Here is a 20,064-nt window from a genome sequence, read left to right on the forward strand (position 1 = left end):
TGGGATTATTGTAGCTCCTTGGCGCCTTTAAGGAACATTGCAAGGTTCCTATGCAAAAGGAGACAGGAGAGGAAGCGTACAGGCTCCTTTTCCTACCTCCTTCCTTACTGACTGCAATATTCGGACAGCACTTATCATGGCGACCACTGATGCACTTCCTCTTTGACTAAAGAGTCCTGACCCTAAAAAGGTATTCGGATGGAGCCAGACTGTCTCTCTGATGAACACTTAACCACAAAAGTGCTTAATAATTAGCAGCAATTCAACCTTGTTTTCTTTTTTTTTTGTAAAAACACAGTATATCTACATATTTAATGTCTTTAATTGTGCCAGTGGAATGAGTATTTTGCATTTAAAATAGGAAAAACTAATCTCCATCATCTTATTTCAAAGGAATATATCTAATTATATTATTTCAGGGGTAAAAATATTCAATGCATTGGCAGAGTATCTTATTTACCTGCTCAAATCAAAGGCAAATACATTAATTTGAAGAACATTTTATATACTTTTAGTTCCCTTTTTTGCAGTGAAGTAATCAATCCCTCCACATTTAAATAATTCCTCAAAATATATTTAGAATTCTTACTTGAGAGGTGGCTGAGGATTTATTAATCTTTCTTTGGAGTACAGCAGTTATCTAATGATAATAAAACAAAGCAAGGCGTAAAACTAAAATTAATGACTTCTCCATTATTTTGGCATTAGGACAATCTTAGATGGTTTATGTCTTGAAAACCTGATAGAAGTCAAGCCTGGCTTGAATTATTAAATTATTAATCTTCTGTCCTATTTGTAAAAAAAAAAACAGAAAAAGGTCAGGGTTCTGCAGGTAAAATATCTGCTTATTCTCCTGAACAATGTTTTGTGCTGTCTGAACGTCTACGTTTTGTCAATGAAAGCAGATTTATTGTAAATTCAGGAAAAAAAGCAGCACAGAAATATACAATTACAAGCTACTCTATCACACAACCAAAGTGTAGCGACGTCAACTAGGATTAAACTAGTCTTTATTATTTAATCTCATCATAAATAATTCACAAAGAAACCAAAAGTAGTACATGAATCTGAATTTAACTCCAATCTTTTAATGGATGAACAGGTTCAAATTAAATCATCCAACGCAAAGTTGGAGCATACACTGCAAAAACGAACAAAAAATAAGTAAGATTTTCTTGAAATTAGTGTATTTTTCCTTGATTTGAACAGCTAAATAAGACTATTTGCCAATGGAATAAGATTTTTTGCACTTAAGATAAGAACAAATAATCTCCATCATCTTATTTCAAGTGCAGGATATCTAATTATCTTATTTTAGGGGTAAAACTACTAATACCATTGACAAAGAGTCTTATTTAGCTGCTCAAATCAAGGAAAAATACATAATTTCAAGAGTAATTTACTTTTAGTTCCCTTTTTGCAGTGTAAATAGATTGAGACATAGAGTTTCTCTTTTCATTTCAGCTTCTTTTTCAACAAAAACAAACAAACAAACCTTCATTAGAGCAGAGGAAGCCCAATCATATCCATATATTCACCTCCACCCTACCATACCTATGTCTGAATTTATTTAATTTATTCATTGTGTGTTCAAGCATGAAGCATCTTTGCAAACGTTTTGGTTAGAAAACGAAGGGAAAAATGTATTTCCACGTGTTATTTTAAGGTTTATTATATCATATATTAAGGGTAATGCAAGAAAATCAGTGCAAAGGGTTTCTGTCCTTTAATCCTGTTGGGGATAAATTACGCCGTCACGTTGCTTGTAGTTCCTGAGGCCACGACACCAAAGCCCAGACAACAATCTTTCTCTACACGCCTGACATGACACGACGCCGCCTCGCTGCACGTTCAGTCAGCGCGCTGTGACAACGATGTGCTCTAAGGTCGTAACGTTCAGCCGAAGGGGAGCAGCAGCAGATTTCAGTGGATACCACATGTTTCACGCAGCGTTTCTCCACCGTAGAGCTGATGGCAGACAGATCGAAACCACTTCCGCCACGGTAACACCCGGGGCTCTTTCACTTTAGGCTCCCTCAGCTGACAAATGACTTGTTGTGTTTATGAAGCGGGCCTCGTCGGACAAACCGTAGCAGAACAGACCCAGTTTCACAGAGTTTAATAAAACAGAACCGTGTAGACGGTTTGCTGGCAAGGCCAGAAGGTCAGAGCGTTGCTGACACTCTGATGGCTTGTTGCGCGATAGTTGTAGTCACGATTACACCTCGCCTCTGAGGACATGAAGGATCATTAGGCAACTTTTCAACCACACATTTTAACCGCTGGTCGTCTTCAAGCAGCTCTGGTGGTTTCAGATAATAAGTCGTCATGCATTCACGGATGTCTCCATAATTTCATACAGAATATCGAGTTAAGGGGATATAAAAAGAGAAAGATGCTAAAACGACGGATCGCCATGGACCTTATGGCCATTCCTCCGCCCATCAGAGATTTTAGCCAGTGGTAAAAATCTCTTAAAAATGTTTTAAGGTCCAGCAGGTAAACATCTTTCTCCCCAGTGGCTCTCTCCAGCCTTTCAGACTTTAACTGCAACAACAGAACTAAAAATAGGTAACATTGTCTTAAAATCAGTGTATTTGTCCTTGATTTGAGCAGGTAAATAAGATTATTAGCTAATAGAATGAGTATTTTTTAAAATAAGATAATTACTGCACTTGAAATAAAACGATGGAGATTAGTTGTTCCTATTTTAGGTGGAAAAAATCTTATTCTGGCAGATGATGATGACGATGATGAACTTTATTGTCACAAAGGAAATATTGTCACAAAGTGAATATATGTCAATACATACATATATAAATATATATATATATATATATATATATATATATATATATATATATATATATATAAACGTGAATGTACATATGAGATCATCTGCCTACTCCGATTTCTTTTGTATTTTTATTCTTATTTTTTCTCATTTTCTTTTTGATCCACTGTATATATGAAGATACACTGTATATAATTGATGCACCTTTTCCTACTTTTGGCACCTTCTTTTGACTATTGAGCTGATGTGGCAAGTGAATTTCTCCAACGTGAGATCAATAAAGCCTATCTTATCTTATCTTATCTTATCTTATCTTATCTTATCTTATCTTATCTTATGTACAGACTCTGTCTGCTACATAGTCCAAGCTATGTGTCACACTACATTCACACATAAAAACACTACTATAGAAATTCCATTACAAAATAAAAAATACAAAAAAGAAGAATGTTGCATTACATTTACAATAAATAAATAAAAATAAAAAATGTATAAAGACCCTTCTATAATCTTATTTACCTGCTTAAATCAAGGACAAATACACTAATTTCCATAAAATGTTACTTTTAGCTCCATTTTTGTTCTCATGCCAGATGTGGATAGTCAGTCCTGCAACAGCTGGGGCTTCCCCAGGGTTCAACCTTCATCCACGACATATATCCCATAGAGAACCTGTAGAGATGAGCGCCTCAGGGAGGATCCAGGTGGTCCCCAGCCCTGGTCCTCAGGGGTCCATGTCCCTGTGTGTTTTAGGCGTCTCCTTGCTGCCTCACACCTGCCTCACATGAATGGATGCAGAACTCTGCAGAACCTTGAATCAGGTCCACTGGACCGTCTAAAACCCGGAGGACCAGGGTTAGGAGGCTCTGAGGATAGAGATGGAGTAAAAGCAAACGTTGTCTCTGTTTGCACCGCCCAACACAATCTAGCATCATCACGTTTCCTTCCAGTACAGGATCAGTCATGTTTTCTGGATAAAAATACAGATTAAAAACTGGTTTTCAGCTCAGAAAGGAAGCAGGACCTTTCCTCTGACTCAGCCACTGCGGTGCAGACTGTACCTGCTCCCAGACACCAAGTGAATATTCAGCGGCAGTAATTGGATAAAGTGACAGGTTTAGCTGCTGAACAGGCGCTTTGCCGTGGGAATAATTAGCCACATGATTACCATCCTAATATTTGCACGTTCAACGTTCGAGCGCTGTAAATAACCGAGCTCGGCTGCTGCCAGCACCGCCGCCACACCCAGAGGTAATCAGCGCCGCATTCTGGGCTTTTTAACACAACGTTTTTCCCAAACAGACTCAGCAGGGGCAATGCCAATTCAGGAAGAGGGAGATTGCAAACATGTGTAGCGAGCAGCCCGCAGAGACCTGGGAGGAATGCCTCGTTCCTCCGCAAGAACAATCTAATTTGACGGAAACACGCAGCAGATGTGGCGAGCAGAGGCTGCCTGTTTGCAGAAAAGATGATTACAGGAAGCAAACAAACAAAGACGGGCAGGATGGAGGAGTGAGCCGATTCTCCTCCTTATGTAACCTGCAAAGAGGAACCACCACTGAGTCCACCGGGGAAGCTGCAGAGGCTCCTTTCAGAAACTCAGCTGCACAATCATGAAGTTGTTATTTACAAAAGAGGTCTTTGCTTGGTTTGAATTACACCAGCTGTTTTCGCTTCCCCTCCTAAAATACAACAGGAGATTTGTTTCTGAAGGACCGGTTGGTTTTGCTGAAAAGGCCCAAAATGATGCAAATGATAAAAACATCAAATGTGCACGGACATGTTTCCACCGTTTACAACATTCGTCGGGTTTTCCAGCCAGTTAACATTCCTTTACAGTCAGATCCATTTGAAATTCAGCAAATTAACTTCCCTCTTTCTCATTATGAGTCTCAGCTAAGAGTCTGGATTGCCCTGCATTTATCTTCCAATCAACTCTGAAGCTACTTTACTACCTTTTTACTGAAGTAGAAGTAAAAAGTTAACAAAAATATAAAGGTATGTCCTGATGAGAGAGGATAACTCTATATTTTTTGGCTCTTTTCTACTTCTACTGATCAGGATGCCTCCTTTTGGAGACTTTCTGGGGATGTCCTACTGTAAGAAGACCCAGAAGTCACTGGAGGGACTAAATATCTGATCTGGGAACGCCGTGGGATCCGCCAGGATGAGCCGGAGGATGTCGCTGAGGAGAGGGATGTCTGGGGTTCCCTCCTGGACATGTTGCACCCGCAACCTGATTTCTGATGAGCAGACGACAATGGATGGTAGATAAAGTTATGTCCAAAGTCTGTTCTTTCAAAGAATACAATAAAAACGGAGTAAAAAGGAATAACACAATTTTAAAAACAGCAAATTCAGGTGGATAAAAAAAAAACACATTTCCAAATGTATTTTCTTTGCAACATAAGGCTTTTTACATCAGGACTTCCAATAACTAATACATAGATGTTAGAACAGGAAAAAGTAACCCCAGTGAAGATAATTGTGTATATATATATATATATATATATATATATATATATATATATATATATATATATATATATATATATATATATATATGCACACACAATATATTCACTGGGCTCAGCAGACAATAAGGAGTCTACTTGACCATAAACTCTGTAGCATCTGGTGCATTTTCAGCTAAAACATGGTTGTTTTATATTAAGTACACATACCTCAGGTGGGTAAAATAGCCGCAAACTGTACTTGAGCAGGAGTTACTTCAAAATATTCAATGTTATTTATACAGCGCCAATTCACAACATGTCATCTCAAGGCTCTTTACAAAGTCAGACTCCATCAGATCCTCCCGGTTGGTGAGAAAGTTTCCTCTCTAAGGAAGCCCATCAGGTTGCATCAAGTCTCTCCAAGCAGCATTCACTCCTCCTGAAAGAGCGTAGAGCCACAGTGGACAGTCGTCTGGATTGTTGATGGCTTTGCAGCAATCCCTCATACTGAGCATGCATGAAGCGACAGTGGAGAGGAAAACTCCCCTTTAATAGGGAGGAGAACCTCCAGCAGAACCAGAACCAGGCTCAGTGTGAACGCTCATCTGCCTCCACCCACTGGGGCTTAGAGAAGACAGAGCAGAGACACAATAAGAGAGACTAAAAAAAAAAAGAGAAGTATCCCCCAGCATGATGCTGCCACCATCATGCTCTACTGTTGGGGAGAGGAATGTTCAACGTCAGCCTGTTTGCCCCCCCATGTAGGAACGAAACGTTAAAATGTGGTCTGGTCCCACCAGATCAGCTGGAAGTGTGCGGTTGTAAACTACAGGGGGGTATGAATACTTTCACAACACATTGAATGTTTTTTTTCCCCTTGCTATAATGTAAGAGGTGCAGAGCAGAGCCTGTGTCTTTCAGTGATTTGACAGAAACGAATCAACTGGAGCCCAGCAGACAAAAATAAAGCAAATCCATTTATTTATAAAGAAAGAATGAGTTAACTCTTTGGTATCTGGAGCGTCGTTGAAAAGATGCTGCAGCCCAGACCCACACAGCGGCTCTAAACGAGCTCTGACAGACACCAAAACGCCTCTTTCAGCTGTGCTCCGTTTGTGCGTCTCCGGCGATAAGCCGCGTCGCTTTTTCCAACCAAACGGAGGCGCAGATGGGATGAAAGCGCAGGCCGCGCGGTTTGCCGGGGGAACCGAGCCGAAACTCCTCCTGTGGACTCCGTCCTCGTGTTCTGACAGCTCCAAACGGGGAAGAACCGAAGCAGAACGGCACACGGTCGCTTCTCCTGACCCAATTAAAGCTGCGATACAGAAACGCAGAACGACTCAAGGAGGAGCTGCTTTCCTGCTACCTTGGTGCCATTTTCCTCCCCAAACTAGTTCATCCCTTTAACTGTGATGAATAAACAAGGAAGAAGTTGATCCCCGGCCTCCTTCTCTTGGCTGCTAAGACAAGATAGCGTTTTTTTTTTTCCTTTAAGTGTTTAACTTTCCGGAGGCAGGCTGAGATAATCCCTGGCGTAGAGAAAATATCTGACCCAGCCAGTGATTTCCGGAGACCCCGCTGTGCCTCCATCATGGATTAGCAGAGCTGAATTGAAATCAAAAGTGGGGAGAAAACGATGCGGGGCGATGTGCCGGGGAGCCGTCCAGGTGTGAAGAGACGCACATTTACTTTCATGGTTTGCTTCGACTCAGAATGCATGAAATTTCCTCCCCCGGAGCCGGAGCCCTAATGAGGTCATTAGCCGGGTGGACGCAGCAGAAAAGGCCTCTGCAGCAGCGGCCGCTCCTGTACACAAAATATCAAACGTAAATAATATATTCAGCCATCTGCGCTTAGCATCCCAGCTGAAGGTCAGCTTTCTGAAATGAGAAGCGCTCGGCCTCAAAATGTGATTTCTGCTTCATTTCCAGGCTTCGTCACAGACATTAATAAGTTCTGCACACCAGCGGCTGCTGATGTGGAACCAATAAAGACCTCACCACCGTTTTTAAGGGCATTTTCAGGGTCATTGTGGACAAAGTCATTCTTATTGTTCTGCAAGGCCTGCTTTCATCTTTATGATTATAGCATTTTAAGTCTTTGTAAATATTTACCTCACTTGAGTTTCCTTACAAAATAGTTTTTTAACTCTCACTTGAGTAAGAGTGAAAAAGTATTTTGACTTGAGTGAAAACATGATGAAATATCGCTACGCTTACTTCAGTAAAACTTCTAGCTACTATACTCACACTGCAAAAAGGGAACTAAAAGTAGGTAAAATCCTCTTGAAATTAATGTATTTTTCTTTGATTTGAGCTGGTAAATTTGCCAATGGAATAAGATTTTTGTAATTTTTGTACTTAAAAAAACAATTCATCTCTATCATCTTATTTCAAGTGCAGTTTAGGTAATTATCTTATTTTAGGGTTAGAAATTCTCATTCCATTGGCAAATAATCTTATTTAGCTGCTCAAATCAAGGAAAAAGATGCACATTTTAAGAAGATTTTACTTACTTTTATTTCCCTTTTTGCAGTGCAGCTCTGACTAAAACAAAAAAGTATTTTCAGCTCCACCACTGCGACAAAAAAAGGTCAGATTAAAAAAATATTACAGAACTGAAACCCAATAGTCACTTCTCTTTATCTAAAAGTAGTGATGTTGCTGTTGGTGATTGATAGTCATCAGTGAATATAGAAATGTCTTCTTGTACATAAACATCTTCTCATAGTGAATTTAAACGTCCGTCATAAGCTTGTTTCTTGCAACAAAAGTCTTCCTCAAAAAAGGATTTCCTGTTTGTCATGGTTTTCAAGGTCTTGGCCCACATGCAGACACTAACGGAGACACAGGAACGATTTAAAGATGTTTATTTAAAGGCTCAAACAAGTAGCAGACTGTACAACATGGGAGGTCGGAACGCCGAAGCTGGAAGCTCTGCAGAAAAGGGGAGAATAAATAGAGAGGGTCGAACCAGTGAAAAATACCAGAAGCTGCACCGCTTACCGCTTGGCCAAGACAACCTATCCGGGGAGGATGAGTAGTCAGGTGAACGGTTAGCGTGGCTCCGAGGTGGAACAAGGTGACTGAGTGATGGGTGACTGGCAGCAGCAGCACTGATGGAGGATCCGAGCAATGCCACCTTTGTGGCAGGCAGGAGGAGCGGCAGAAGGAACCAGAGAAGTCCAAGTGACCAGATGTATCAAGGGGAACAGGAACTCTAGTCTGGTTTGGTAACACCAAGGGAGTAAGACTTAGACTTAGACAACTTTGTCATTTTGTATGCACAGAGTGCGTACAGAGCGAAAACGAGTAAGAGGGGAGACGCCAGAGCAGAATCTGAGCTAAACTGAATACAGAGCTGGTCTTCGAATCACGGGCAGCACTCGGGTGAGTAATCCAACACAGAAACTGAAGAAAACAGGAGACAAAAATTAGATCCAAGACAGGGTTTCAAAGACTCACAGGTACGAGGTTTCAGGAAACGGGTTCTGGCCTAGGCATACCACGACAGGGTAACACTCTGGCGTCCCCCTGCTTGCCGCGTCTTCCTTAAATGCCAGCCAAGAGAGTGTCTAACGTGCTGCAGGTGTGGACCACGCCCACCCATCAGCTGGAATCACCTGTGAAACAGAGAAAATAGAGCACGGCAACCGAATCCTGACACTGTTTAAATGGTTGTTTTTAAACCGTCTGTGATTTGTTTTTGGATTTAGTGTTTTTGCTTGTACTCATTGTGCGTTAATGTTTCTGTTGTTGTATTTCACCTTGTAGTGTCTTCGCAGGACTTCATCATTTTGTGTTTTTTCTTTCCAAAACCCAAAAGGTCTTTGTTTTCCTCCTGGACTTAGCTGCCTGTGCCACACAATTGTAAATGTTTTTTTACAGCTGTATTTTGTTTGTTGGACCTTTGTTGTCTTTTACAAACCATTTGCATTTTAACTTTTGCTATTATGTTGTTCATCAGTCTTTTTGAGTCTAACTATAAATCTGCATTTTACTCTCGACTGTAATCGATTTGTAGATCATTGATTTGTCTTGTCTATGGTTGGTGATTTGTTTCTATGATAGCCAAAATTTTTTTCTGCTTTTTATAATCATTTTAAATTTGCATTAAATGACCTTGTGGTCATTTTGTGCTGTTTGTTTTTAACCCTTTTAGTTAAGATGGCTTACATTGTATTAATTTGCAGCCTTTTTTGCCTCAATCCTTTTTTGATGAGCTTTTACATATTTTTGTTGATTTGTTGCTGTTTAATCAATGTTTTTGGGGTTTTTATTCATTATTTTTACCTCACATATGTATTCTACTCATTTATTAGTGCATCACAGAAGTTTTCTGACAAATTTGTACCTCTTTGTTTTTTATTTATAATTTTCTTTTACTTTCTATTTTTTAATAGTGTCCTGTCTGACAATGTGGCATTAAGAATTGTTGTCTTAATGCCACAAAGAGTCCAACAGATTTTACTTTCACAAGCGGAGCATTACGGCTTTTGCCGTAGTGCTCCGCTTGCTTTATATATACAGGAAGCTTTATTATAATGTATGCAGGGAATATTATAATAGAGAAGAAAAGGGAGAGAACGATACATCCTCAGTCTGCTTGCAAAGAGAGATGTAAAAAGAAAAGCACAACCAGCTGATAAAGTATTAAAGATACAACCAACCAAAGCCTTGATTCTCTCACTGAAGAATATACAGTATTATTATCATTATTATTATTTATTTATAATTTTCAATGCATGCAACTGGTTTGAAGCCCTTATGTTTCAGTTTTGGAGGCCTTTTTATATCTGTTTATATCTACTTTTTCTGTTATTGTTGCTTGCAACATGACTTTACATCCAGAAAATTATCCAGCATTTTTTTTTATTTCTATCTTGTTTTTTTGTGGATTCCGGTGTGTGTTAAAAACTCCTTCTTGGCTCTTTTGTTGTTTCCTCCGGCTTGACCTCGGATGTTATGGTTTTGAGCCCTTCTGAGTGGTTCATGAGGACTGATGGAGGTAAAGGGGAGGTGGTGCAGTAACCTCTAAAATCCCCTGCAGAGGTGGGCGCGGCTTGGCGGCCCGGCCTCTGCGCATTCATCCATCTCCACTTAGTATTAGAAGTGAAGGTCAGCTCTCCGAAATACGAAGCGGTCAACCTCAAAATTTAATTTCTGCCTCATTTCCAGGCGGCGACACAGATGTTAATGCAGTCGGTTCGTTTTACACACGACCGCCGACATGTAACCACCGCCCACAGTCGAAACGCCGCGTCCAAGGGGAGCCGTGAGTCCTGCCAACTGAATTAGTGAGAGATCATTGATCACCCACGGCCTGAGAAAGAGGGGGGAATTAATTGGACAGATCAGAGAGTGCGAAAAAGAAAAATGTGAGAAATATTTGGCCGAGAGACAAAGTGAGAGAGAGTCGCTCCTGCTGTTAGTCGAGTCGTCCTTTAAGTGTCAGAGCGTGAGATCTGCTACTTGTGAAGCGTATTATCTGGAGAGTCCTGCAGAAGCTGTGATCAGAGAGGGATGATGGTTTAAACTAATTAAAACTCGTCTTTTATTTAGAAGTTGGCCAACGTGTGAAGGACAGCGTGTGTTTTAGTTTAGTCAGGACTCCTCGCGTCAGATGAAGAGGAAACTACAACCATGGCTGGATCAAAGCTAATTTAGAAAACCTCCTTCAGTGTGACGTTAATTAGGGAGATGCTGCGCTCCAAGTATTGGTTTTAAAGTAGGTTTTTAGTTGACCGTGTAATAATATGTACATATCGGAGGTTTCTGCGCCCTAACCACCAGTTTCAGCTTTTATGTAAAGGACAAAAATCATCAGGATTGTTTTTCATTCATTTATATTTGCCATGAGATGCTGCCAGAACATATCTCTGTCTGTCGGTTCTGTTTTATGACTGGTGTGGTGTGATATTATAGGAAAATAGGTTTTCACGCTGGCACACAAAAAACCAGCACTGCACACATAATACAGAATAAACAGAAGCAGCTTCTCTCCAAAATACAAGAATTTAGCGACAAAATACTTAAATTTCCAGTTAAAATACCTTTGTTAGGAAGCTCTAACTTGGCCTGTCGCATTTAAATAAACTGCTAAGTAAAAATGAAAAGAATGAAGAAGATTAGGAGCGAGGCTAAATTAGCTTTGAAAGAACAAATTTTCGCACCGATTTAACAGATTAGCTAACAAATAACATTTGCCAGGTGTTAAAACAACAGGCTGAAAGTGTTTTAATGAAATATTGTTTAAAAAATTATTTGCTAAATTAGAAATAAAACGCGAATTGGATTAGTGACTCTTAAAGGGACCTAGTCAAATATTTTGACCGTTGAAAGAAAACAGAAAAGACCATAAATTAATCTTCAAATAAACAAAATACACCAGGTATTCATCCTCATTGTGTTCATTTAGTCCTCTTTGATCCTGGTGCGATCTGCAGACACATTGTTGTGCAGTCTGCCAGCTGCCGGTACCGAGGAACTCATAATGATGGACGTAGCTACTGTAAGAGCCGGCGGACCCTCCTGTGATTCCTCACAGTAAAGCCACAGCTCAACGCGGTCAAAAACCAACCAGATCTACAGGTTCAGGGGTACTTTACCTCTTTCTTTTCACACCTTTGCAGGATGTTGCTCCTCCTTGTTCACTCATTGCGCGCAGGCTCAATATTGTACTTTCAACCTTTCAATGTATTGGCATAGATATGGGAAAAGTCAGAGTACAGAACTAAGCTCTTTAATGTTGACTTAACTTACCACAGCAGTGACTGAGTCAGCAACTACATATGCAAACAGGAAACCTGCAGATCCAGGTACTTTTTACATTCAAACAAAAGCCTCTTTGGCACAACTGGGCCTTACATGCATGTTAGAGGTGTGGGTGCTTAGTCTGCGCTGGAAAACTTTCTCTAAGAGCGAGTCCAGAACATTCTGTTCCTATATGATATAGGTCTGGGTATGGTCTGGCATTTACCTTTTTAAGTCTTTACATTGTTTTGGTTAGAGCCGGACCAGAGTCATAATGTGCCGTGCATAGCTGCAGCAGTAGATTTAGCACTGCAATAATTCTGCAGAGATCCTCCAGACTGATTACCTAATTCAAATTTGTGCTCCTTATATGTTATGCTTCAAATTGTACATTTCTGGATATAGATCAAACCTAGGATCTATCCTGGTCAGGAAAATTAAATATTCAACAAAAGTAACCTGAGTGCAATACATAACAATACATTCAAGCAAAAATGAATAAATAAATAAATATTTGTTTTGAAAAAATGCTTTGAACTGTCAGAGAAAACTAGACTTAGGGACAAACATTCAAACAGGAAATGGGTCTTGGTCCAGATATCAAAAGCTTGGTATGAGTCCAATAAGGGCAAGGCAAGGCAGGGAAACCCAAGGAACAGAAACAAGGCTCTAAAGATAAAGATCAGCCATGGAAACATGCTAGAATAGCAACAGCTTTCAAAAATCTGGCACTGAACCAGTGGCTGTGGAGTCCTTGAGCAAGGCAGGAAACGGGTGCAAGGCAGCGGAGCGTTGAACCAGATCCCAGGTGAGTCGTGAGGCTGATTACAGCGGAGCAGGCGGAACGACACAAAATATTACATGAACTTTTAATCTTTCTGTCAAAGGATTAAAACAGAAAGTTGCAGGAAAAGAGTTCTTAAATGTAACAAATGTTTAATTTAGTAAAAAGAAAATTTGATCTTCAGGTATTTGTATTTTCCATTTTTTTTAAAGTTTATAAATTATTTTGTCTTTTTAGAAATTATTATTAAAAATTATTTTCTATTGTTATGTAATTTATCACTGGTAAATAGTATTTTATTGGTACTAAAGACAAGAAGTCATTATTCAAGAGGCAAGAACACCATTAAATACGAAAAAAAAATTAAAAGTGAATTATAGAACACTAATAAAGTATTACTGTGTTTTTTTTAACTGATTTGTCAACTTTAAAGAGTGTAAATCCTTCCAAAGTGGCTGACTCCCATCTCTGGGCGTTTGACAGTGGAACAGCTCTACCTGTAAACAATTCCTTCACAGCAGTGTGGGGTAAATGAAGTGGACCTCTGCTGGGTGTTTACCTCTCAGTGGGTTTTCCCACAGCAGCTGCAGGTTAAACTGATTGTTATTTTGGAGGCAGGAGGAGCAGCAGCCCCATCTCTGGCTCTGTAAAGTGATTACTCTCATTCACAACCATCCGTCTCCGAGCTGAGCCTCCAGGAGAGCGGATCACTCGTCCTCTTTTTTTTTTTTTTTTTTTAAGAACCTGGGATAAACTCAATCTCGCATCCGAGTGTATCCAATTATACAGCCCCGGCAGGCTCATTCGGAACGAGGTCACCTTAACTCCTATCTCCTCCTCATCGACGGGGGACTGAAAGGGAAATTTGATTGGGAGATATCGTTTAACGCGTGTGGTGGTGGGGCTCCAGGATGGACTAAAAGGCCAGAAGTCAAAGCCAGCAGTCGTCTGAGGCTGGATTCAGCAGATCTGTCGCTGTTCAGTTATTTTCTGTGCATTGTTTCATCTTTGCAACATGATAAATTAAGATTAATTAAGTTTTTGTGTCATGCAAACCCTAAGACTTACTCAAAGGAAATACATCCTTTTTCAAATTTAGGAAATTAAGATAATTTGGTTTTCACCAGGTTCTATTTTTCAAATAAAATGTGTTTTATTAAATTATTTTTCTGGACAGTAATGGGATTTTGGAGATTTTTAGGCTAATTTTAAACATCTACACAGCTCTGAAAAAGCATTGTTGAGACTTGATGATGTCTGGAGGTTTTATGATTGTGTCCAAACTTTTGCCAGGAAATTAACCCCACACATTTGGATCAAACAGCGACATTTAATGCTGTTGGCCAACGTATTTTTGGTTCATACCTGCAGAACAGAAGTTTTTATGTTCATACAGACAATTTTAAGGTCATTTCAACACCTTTCCTGCAGAGTTCTCCATGTTTAAATTGTGAAATCATGACATCTCTTTTCAGTGTTATGCAGATGACTGTCAGATTTACCTCCCTTAAAAATCTAACTGTCTATGCGCCATCCAACCTCTCTTAAAGTGCTTTGACAACTTCAAAGCATGGATGGCAATACATTTTATGAGCTTTAAAGGAACAATAAGTAATATTGAAACCCTAGTAGTTAAAACTGGAACAACACATACACAGTGCCTTTCACAGAAACCCACCATTTACTTAACGGTCCAAAGTTGGTGTGAAGCTCAACTGAATTTTTATTTCCACAGGACAGACATACGATGTTGTATTCTGTTCTATCTCTGGTTCATCTCTCTTACTGGCATCCATGTTTCCAAGCTGCTGCTCTTTTGCCAAAAATACCAAATGCTGCACTCTGTTTTGGGAACCCTGGGAACTCTCATATGATTGGCTCAGGAACCAGGAAGTAAACACAGACTACACTCTGAACCGAAGTAGTTCCGGACCAACCTTTAGGTTTTAAAGGAGAAAAATGTGACTAAGACCTTTGTTGATGGAGAGGACTGATTGTTTACAGGGAATGTTACTTCCATCCTGGGTGACAAATGTCCACTGTGGCTCTACGCTCTTTCAGGAGGAGTGAATGCTGCTTGGAGAGAGTTGATGCAACCTGCTGGGTTTCCTTAGAGAGGAAACTTTCTGACCAACATGTCAAAAAGGTATTGAATTTTATTTTGTAAAATGCTTTGAGATGACGTGTTGTGAATTGCTGCTATATAAATATAATTGAATTGAATTGAAATGTGAATGATTTAGATCGATTTTAAAGTAAATGTCTTACTTATAACTCCTTTAATGAAAAGAACACAGAGTTTAATTTTATTCTGGTTTCAAATCTGCACTTTTTATCCAACTTTGCTCCAAGGCAAGGCAGGGCAAATGTATTTGTGTTACGCATTTCAGTACAAGGACAACGCAAAGTGCTTTACATGATTAAAACAAAGGAAAATAAAAGCAGAATAGAGCAAGTAAAAAAAAAAAAGTTGGAATAAAATGTAGGAAAATGTATACAAAATTAAACGTCGGAAAATTGAAGCTAAAAGCAAATTATTTTAAAAACCGTTGGACTACAAACTTAAACTAATGATGTTACACAGACAGTTTAACTTAAACAAAGGCAATCTTAAACAAATGTGTTGATGATCCAGTTTGGGCCAAGATTTAGCTGCCGAACAAAAGGCCTCACATTTAACTCTGGACTGCATTACAGATGAGATCATTATGTTGACAAGCTTTGTTGTTAGGTTGCTGTAAATTGTAGTCAATTATCTTGATTTTGGTCCAATCTGTCTGAACGTCGTTGTTTCAGAAATGTTGTGGTTCTATCCGATGCAATGTTGCAAACCTGAATGCTGCTATGTTTTTTTTTTTATGTTTTCAGAACAGAGGCCGTTCTGTTAAGAATTTTTTATTTTAACATGCTAACTGAAGGCATGTTAGCCTCGTGAGACCATCCTGATCTCGCGAGTTTTCAAGGTTTCACTCGCAGATCAGTCTGGATACTCTCCGTTGAAGAAAATTTGGAGCCGTTCACCAAACGAACGTCCAATCAGCGTTGGCTTTGAGGCGGGTTGAGGTGTGACGCAACGGGAAGTGCGACAGTTCAGTCTAAACAACATGGCGGCTTCAGCCGATGAAACTAGCGTTAGCGTGGCTATCGAGCAAGTTTTATCAGAATTACAGAGTATTTCTTTGCTGCGCTAACGAGCCTTTACCTGCGGCAGCAAGAGTAGCTTGGCTTGTGGTTGTGTTTTCGTCGTCGCTCGTAACAGAGCGACGACGAATCTGATTGGTTCATTTGGCCCGTCTATCACCAACATAGGCCAATCAGCTAACCAGTATTTTCGCCCCTTCCCAAAATTACTTCAACGGAAGGTTTCCAGATGGATATGCGGAGCAAATCTATCTGGCGGAGTCAGGTAAAAGGCATGTAGAGTCTGGGAAGGAGTTCTTGGGATCTTCAGCTTTTCTCTGATTATTGTACGCTCTGATGTTTGGGTAAATGTGCAGGGATGTTCACTCATGGACAGATCAGCAGGTGTCTTAAATGTTTATCACTAAATAATCTTAATCTCTGTAGGAACAGTTCAGACAGTTTGGACCGGACCTTAGAAACTTTGCAAGACTGACAGACTGCACTTTTCTTCTCGCTAAGGTCATTGCTGATGTCATTCCTGCTCGTCATCGTGTTGAAATGCGTCGTATGTTTGCAAAAACAGTTTACAGAAACAATGTGCCCATCTATCTTTAATCTACCGCGAACCTGACGATAGCAGCAACACTTTGAACAATAAGCGCGTTGGTATGTAGACTCAGCAACATATTTCATTGTGTTAGCACTTCGCTCCAAGGCTGATGCAAACTGTGGGAAATGCGTGTCGTAACAAGAAAACCTTGTTCGCCTCTCCTGAGTCCTGATAAGAGAACGCAGCGTGAATGAGCACAGATAGGACCCCAAAACAAAGAGGACAAGGTCTGCCTCTACGTTCTGTCCTGGCCACTATCAATCACTCCATCCCATTGTTTACAGTCTAAATGTTCTGAGCATGCATGGTGCCGGGCCTGCAGGGTCCAGGCAGCTCGGTGCCAGTGCTGCTGGAAAGGAGCAGACAGGAGATGAAGCAGATCGCCACTCGATGAGCCACTCGGGGAGTTTTACTTGTTACACCAATTTAGCAGATGGGCTTGATCTCAGGGTACGGACATCTCTTGATCTTGGTCCATAGTCATTGTAGTGTTGCAGCAGATAGCAAGAAACTTGAGCGTCTGGAGCGTGAAATAAATCAGCCACGCTTTTTTTTTTTTTTTATAGATCTTACCTCTCAACTTCCTGTTCACCAAGCAAAACATTTAGCCCACTTAATTCTTTATCAGCTACTAAACAACAAGAGATACGGATTTAAAGCCTGGCGGTTGCCTCCTGAAACATCATCAGATAAGGCTGCCGTGCTTTAACAAATAAAAATACAGTTAAATCTTCAAGAGTTACAGTCCCTTGCCAAAGCATTTATACCCCATAAACTACCATTAGACATTTTTATTGTTATAAACCCATACTCAGTGTATTTGATTGGGATTTCATGCGATAGGCCAACACAAAGTAGTTCATAATCATGATGTAGAATTAAAACAAACAGAAACTACAAAAATGTGGCTTGCATGAGTATTCAGGCCACCTGAGTCAAAATCTTTGTGTGGTTACAGCTTCAGGTTTTCTTTATGCATGTCTCTGCCAGCTTTGTACATCTAGACACTGAGATTTTTACCCATATTAAATTCAACCAGATTTGATGTTTGTGTGTGTGTGAACATCAATTTTCAAGTCTTGTCACAGATTCTGGATTAGATTTAGGTCTAGACTTTGACTGAGCCACTCCAGCACATGCATCTATAGCTGTAGGTTCAGGGTGGCTGTCCTGCTGAAAGATGAACCTCCACTCCAGGCTCAGGTCTTCTGCAGGTTGTCCTCCAGGATTCTCCTGGATTTAGCTCCGTCCATCTTCATATTAACTCTGACCGGCTTCCCCGTCTCTGGTAAAGCAACCCTAAAGTATAATGTTGTCACCTTCATGTTTGATGGTGTGTTTCAGTTCAACTCAATTCAATTCAATTTTATTTATATAGCACCAATTCATGAAACATGTCATCTCGAGGCACTTTACAAAGTCAAAATCAATCAGATTATACAGATTGGTCAAGAATTTCCAATATAAGGGAACCAGTTGATTGCTTCAAAGTCTCTCCAAGCAGCATTCACTCCTGGAGAAGCGTAGAGCCACAGGGAGAGTCGTCTGCATTGTTGATGGCTTTGCAGCAATCCCTCATACTGAGCAAGCATGAAGCGACAGTGGGAAGAAAAACCACCCATTAACGGGAAGGAAAACCTCCAGCAGGACCAGAACCAGGCTCAGTATGAACGGTCATCTGCCTCGACCCACTGGGGTTACAGAAGACAGAGCAGAGACACAGAAAGCACAGAAGCTAGCATTGGCACATGTTTAGGGTGATGTGTGGCGTAGTCTTCCCACGACACGCACAATGTTCTGGATTTTTGGCTAAAATTTGCTTTTATAACACACCTGTCATGAGCATCTCTTACCACACATGCTGTATCCCCTACATGTCTTGTGGCATTTTGCAAACAGAGCTTTCTTTCAACAACAGCTTTCTTCCTGCCACTCCTGCATAAAGGCCAGATTTATGAAGCGCTCAACCAATGGTTGGCCTCTTCTTCCACCTGAGCTGTTGATTTCTGCATCTCCTCCAGAGTTACAGTTCCTGCTCCCGGCTGCTTCCCTTATTAATGTTCACTTCGTTTAGGTGGACCTCCATGTCTTGGTAAATATGAATAAAATTGAGTTGAATTGAATATAACTCCGAATGTATAATTTTTGATACAAATATTTACCTCTACCTCTTCAACAAAGTCAGGATTCTTCTGAAAATAAGAATGAATATATTTCACACGCCCTATATGAAAATGCAGAAAACATGAGGAAAATGTATTTTTCAGTCTAAATTATCAATTATAATACAAAGATAATTTAAAAATTTTGTATTTTTTAAATAAAAGGATTTTCTTTTTAAAAAATGTGATGTCTTCTCATAATGACTTGTATCAGGCTTTACAGGGTTAAAAAATAAAACGTCAAGCTTTCTAATTTTCTTTGTATTGAATTGATACATTAGACACAAAATAAATTTTTCTAATGTTTTTTTTGCATAAAATATATTCATTTGTATGTTGTAAATTGAGTTCTCAGAAATATTTGTATCAAAAATGATACATTTAGAGCTATAGTAGCAGCAACCAAAAAAAATAATTTATTTAAAAAAAATGTGAAGTTTCTTTTAGTACAACATTTTTTTACTTATTCATCATCTTCTTTCCGCCTCCTAATTATTCACTTGATTGTTTTGGGCTATCACATAAAATCTCAATAAAATAACATAACATTTAAAACAGGAAAAAAAAAGGTCAAAGGGGCTGAATACTTTTGCAAAGCGCTACGGTGAGATAGTGAAATGGCATTTCCAGGTGGCAGCAGCAATAATCCTCTGTTCCGACGAGATAGCGGGAAAAGGCGATAAGATCACTAAACAAGAGGTCGCCATGTGGAACCAGTGGCCCAGGAAATAAAGACTCGACCCGGCATATAAACAGAGTCTTATTTGCCGTGTGCCATTTCATTTCTGCTCCGCTTCGGCACTGAATATAATAAAACTATTTAATAAGGCTTTGCACCATCTTGAAGACTGAGAGCAGCAGAGAACTGCACTTCCTCTTATCTGAGGCTCGTCTCCGGCACCCTTAACTAAATCTTCACGGTGCCGGAGGCGATCTATCCTGTGAAATCAGCATCTATCACAAAGTAGGACCCTAATAAAGGAGGGCTGCAATACGTCTCATAGACCCAGAATTCATACAAAGACTCCTCATTTTAGGAAATAAAATTATTTTTCAAGTCCTTTCACCCTTTACGGGAAATCCTGTGGACAGCCGTTCATTATTTGTTGAAGAGATTTTAGAAAGAGAGGCTGGCTGCTGGAGGACACAGTGGAGCTCTTTCCTCAATTTACTCTCCATTTATGCTGAAATTGAAAGTATTTCAGCTTTTAACTTTGCATTCGCTTTCTGTTTTTTTTTTATTTCTCCTTTTCTGATTCTTTTCTTGGTCAGAACCACTGACAGAGTGATTGCTACCTTATTCTGTCGACTCTTTTCCCATAGAAGGTATCCCTGGTCTTTTTTCTGGAGGGACACAACGGTAGCTGCTGCAAACTAGTGTAC

This window comes from Fundulus heteroclitus, chromosome 21 (assembly GCF_011125445.2).
Source record: "Fundulus heteroclitus isolate FHET01 chromosome 21, MU-UCD_Fhet_4.1, whole genome shotgun sequence".
Taxonomy (NCBI): Eukaryota; Metazoa; Chordata; class Actinopteri; order Cyprinodontiformes; family Fundulidae; genus Fundulus; species Fundulus heteroclitus.